We start from the raw sequence: 5,000 nt of genomic DNA, 5'->3' as shown, positions 1-5,000 counted from the left end.
TGAAGGACGTTGGAGCTAAACCATGCAGGACATCAGCCCCCCAGGACTGAGGTTGAGAACCCCTGTTCTAGGGGTTATGATGTTTTGGTGGTTGTTGGGGTTCTTCCCATTGAGGTTGTTCTTAGCCAGTGAGATGTTGGGTTGTTCTATGTGATTGTTTCGGTTTTGCCTATGGAGGTTGTTCTTATTTGTTGAGGTGTTCTGGGTGGTCTATGGGGTGTTCTGGGTTGTTTGTCCTGGTGATCATTTGGTTTGTTGTTTTAAGTGGTCATATATTTAATTAAAGAACACATGTGGACGTGGCTCAGATGGATGTTCTTGTGCAGGTAATGATTTACCTGGGCAGGTGAACTGTTGTCATGGTGATGGAATGGTTGGTTGGGTAAGCTGTTCAGGCTGTTGGTATGTCCGCATGTATCTACAGCAGAACCCTAATCCTCTTTAATTGCCTAATATCAGAGTGAGCAGAGTAGTGATGGATGAGTGTGTGTTGGGGAATTCCCTGCACCGATGTATCCGGCACACACATGTTGGTCGCACCTCAATAGGTAAAGTCCTGCATCTGATAAGGTTTATATGGTGTGTGCAGGAAGTGAGTGTTGATCAGCCGCTGTACAGCTCTCCATATGCTGGATAAGATCATAAAGGCAGGTGTGTCCGTCTGAGTTTACTCCTCTGACTGTGCTCTGATGACCAGGTTATCTGACAGGTCAATCATTAACCCAAACTGCAGTGAATGAGTGTGACCCTGCTGATATCGGTGTGTGTGTGTGTGTCTGGATCAGTGAACGTGTTGAGATGCGTCAGTCTGACCGCATGAGCACCCATGATCCTCTGCTTCGACAGGCCCGCCGCTATAAACCCCCCGCCGGGGAAACTCACATGCGTCTCTGATTGCGCAAATGTTCTGGCAGAAGCAGAGCGCTGTGGTTTTCAGAGTTTCGCTGTTGTGCATGTTTGTGTCTGAACAGAGGAAGTTCACTCTGGGTTACAGCAGTTTCAAGGGCGTCCTGTGAGTGTGTGAGTTAGAGAACGCCGGTGCTGCTGCTGCTGTGAAGCTGAGCTACAGATCTGCAATATGACTCTACAGAGTTGAAGACTAATATTATTAATATATTATTGGCCCTTCTGTAAAACTGTTCATTCTTTTAAATATGTTAAATAATGTTTAAAAAGAGTTTTTTAAAAACTAATAATTTAAAAATTAATTTAAATAATTTCTTTTCTCTTTGCCATGCTGACTGTGCTTAATATTTTACTAGTTATTTAGTATGATACTAGTATATCCAGCTTTAAGTCCAATTCTAACTTAACTAGTATAATAGGCAAGTCATTGTATAACAGTGGTTTATTCTGGAGACAATCCAACACTAATATTGCTGAAGGGGATAATAATATTGACCTTAAAATGGCTTTAAAACTATTAAAAACTGCTTTTATTCTAGCTGAAATAACACAAATCAGACTTTCTCCAGAAGAACAAACATTATCAGAAATACTGTGAGACATCATTTGAGATATATATTTAATAAACAGCAGGGCCTTCGACTTCAACTGTACATCATATTGACAAAATAAAGTCTGCTGGATCATATATTACACTCTTTAGTTTATATTGTGGTGTCACAAAATACATTTCTTACCGTCATTTTTAAATAAATGATGAGCGCAGTAATACACACCGTCCCTCAAACACTGCGTTTTGATCATCAGAGATGTGAAGTGTTTAGCACACACGGTCCACTCTCTGGATCATTCTTACAGATGCTCCATGACCAGCCTTTGTCTTTCTACTCTAATCTGCTTTTCTTTCTGTGTTTGCTCTTAAAACTGCATATGCAATTGAATAAATAACAAAATCTTCTATATTCTGAGATATCAGTGCCACAGTTGCTTATTTAAGGACAATGTAATAATAATAATATAATATATATAGGCAGAAACATGATTAACAGCATCAAGAGAAATTAAAAACACAGTGTTTACATGTCTCTTCTTATTTAGCCATCTTTACTCTTCATTTTTGCAAAGTGTTTTATATTTCAATAATATTAATCTTATATTTCCACATTTGTAATCAAACACTTCTGAATAAAGTGAGAAATATCACATGCATGAGTAGATTTGTAAATATTTTAAAATGTAAAATAGAAATGATTCTTTACATGTGCTCAATATATCATTAACTATCATTACATATACATCAACTATTAACTGCATGAATTTATGCTACTGTTACTGGGTTGTTGACATGTTCTAGGGGGCTGTTGGGATGTTCTAGGTGTTCTAAATGCTACTATATCGTGTATATATATATATATATATATGCAATATTATTTGGCCTGCTGTACAATATTTATTAAATACTTTTCAAATATTTCAAATATATTTCCTCTAATATTTGTTCTTCTGGAGAAAGTCTGATTTGTTTTATTTCGGCTAGAATAATAGCAGTTCTTAATTGTTGTTAAGCTTAATATTATTAGCCCCCTTCAGCAATATTAGTGTTGGATTGTCTCCAGAATAAACCACTGTTATACAATGACTTGCCTAATTACCCTAACTTTACCCTAATTACCCTAGTGAAGCCTTTAAATGTCACTTTAAGCTGAATACTAGTGTCTTGAAGAATATCTAGTCTGATATTATATTATATAGAGAAAATAAGTCAGTGATTAGAGATGAGTATTAACACTGTTATGATCAGAGATGTGCTGGAGAAATCTGCTCTGCTTTAAACAGAAACTGGTGAAAAATATAAGAGAGTTTGGCGGTTCCTTCTGCTGTGGCATCCCCTGATAAACAAGGGACTAAACCAAATGAAGATGAATATAAAAGAATGAAATTGAACAGGAGGGTCAGTAACTCTGGCTTTAAATGAACATTGTTATCATGATCTGAGGTGTTTGTCTTATCGCCCAGCCCTTGTTGGTAGTGTGTGTCGTTGTGTTGTGCTGATGCAGTGTGTGTGTGTGTGTGTGTGAGCTCTGACTCCTCCTCCAGCACAGCTCTAACTGTAAGTGACGCTCCTGTAAAGCTTTTTCCAGAGAAAAACAAGCCCTCCCCGCCCGTCAATCAGTGTGTGTGTCTGGAGGCTGGCTCTGCAGGTCGCGCTATGATCAGACTGGCTGATAGTGTGTGTGTGTGTGTGTGTGTGTGTGTGTGTGTGGGCGTTCAGCGGAGGCGGATTCATCCAGCTCAGATTCCTGCCAGAGGATCGGTCTGTGCTTCAGATGTGAATCTCAGGATCAGCTCTGCCTCTAAATCTGCAGGGTCACGGGTTTGATTCCTAAAACAAGAGGGAGAGCGGGATCACAGTAAAACTTACACTGTAAAACACGCTGGAGTCCACACAATCCTTCATGTTGACCCAACACTGCTTGTCTTGTTTCTAGTCCAAATATCTACAAACTCTTAAATCCAGAAGCTTCCTCATCTGCAGATCATTGTGCTTGTAGGAAACACTCTTCATTTTGACTCAAAACAACACTAGATGCTCTCTCTAAGAAGAAAAAGTCTACAACACTAAAACTAAGCAGTTTTGCTTAGTGGACGGCGCTTGTGGACACTGTTAACATAGGGCTTCCTTTTGGCACAGTACAGTTTTCTCTGGCGTTTGTGGATGTGACTCTGTATTGTGGTACTTGTCAAAGGTTTACCGCAGTAGTCCTGAGCCCGTGTGCTGATCTGGCTTATAGATGAATGAGGATTCTTGATGCAGCGCCCCCTGAGGGGTCGGAGGTCACGGTTGTTCAGCTTAGGCTTGCGCTCTTGTCCTTTACGCACTGAAACTCCTCCAGATTCTTCAATCTTTAATGATGTTCTGCACTGTTGAAGGTGAAATATCCACATGTCTTCCTCTCTTTCTCTGAGGAACATTGTGTTTACACAGTTCAATCCTCGGCCCATCTCTGCTCCTAAAGGACTAGACCTTTACTGATGCTGCTTTAGTAGCAGATCACCTGTGGACATCACCTGTGTCTCATCATTATCATTATCCCGTCTCTGCTTTCAGTCAAATGATTGTGTATGACAGCTCTCTCTCGCAGATTCTAACTGAAGCACAGACCAGTAACCATGACAACTTGACATCAGATCGCCCTAACAACCTCATCATGTGATACATTGTGTGTGTGTGTGTGTGTGTGTGTGTGTGTGTGTGTGTGTGTGTGTGTGTGTGTGTGTTTCATGAGCAAATGAAAGCAGACCATGAACCAGTTGTGTGGGATTTTTCTTTGTGATCTCAGCGCTTCACTACAGCTGAACACACTCAGTCACTCTGCCATAAACACACTGCAGTTTCACTGAGACTGAAGTCAATAACAGCAGAGCTCTGCATCTTTCAGCTATTAAAATCTATTAAATAATAAGCTTTGAATAACACTGAACTCATGTTTAGAGTATACACCCTTAAATGATGGCTGTTATTAAAGCACAGGATGCAAACACACACACACACACACACACACACACACACACACACACACACCAGGTGAAGCAGACTCTTTGAGCGTCTCTTTGTGTAAGTAAATTACGCAATCTGCTTCCTTGACATTTACTGTAACTCAAACACTGATTACTGTGATTACAAGACACATAATAGAGATTAGGAGGAGTCACACGGTGTGTTTCAACACTTCTGATGCGCACGCACATTATAAACACACACACACACATTGATATTGGTGGTTTATGAGGACTATTGCATGTTGGTGTAATGGCATGTCCTCATAAACCGCCTCAACATTGTAATAATTCGCTCATACTCATGCCATTATACATGTGTCCTCATAAACCACAAAAAGCAGCACACAGATACACACAGCTGAGTCAACACACCTGATAAAGACTCAACGGTGCTCTCGATACACAGCTGTCCTCAGCTTACAGCCTTCACCAACACTCTGGGTGCGTGTGTGTGTGTGTGTGTGTGAACGTATGACTGAACGAATGTGTATGGGTGTGCTTGAGTCTTTGTGTGTGTTTGTGTGTGTATTAGA

Source organism: Danio aesculapii, chromosome 10, assembly GCF_903798145.1.
Source record: "Danio aesculapii chromosome 10, fDanAes4.1, whole genome shotgun sequence".
Taxonomy (NCBI): domain Eukaryota; kingdom Metazoa; phylum Chordata; class Actinopteri; order Cypriniformes; family Danionidae; genus Danio; species Danio aesculapii.
The sequence above is the reverse complement of the archived record's forward strand: the minus strand, read 5'-3'. Positions refer to the sequence as shown.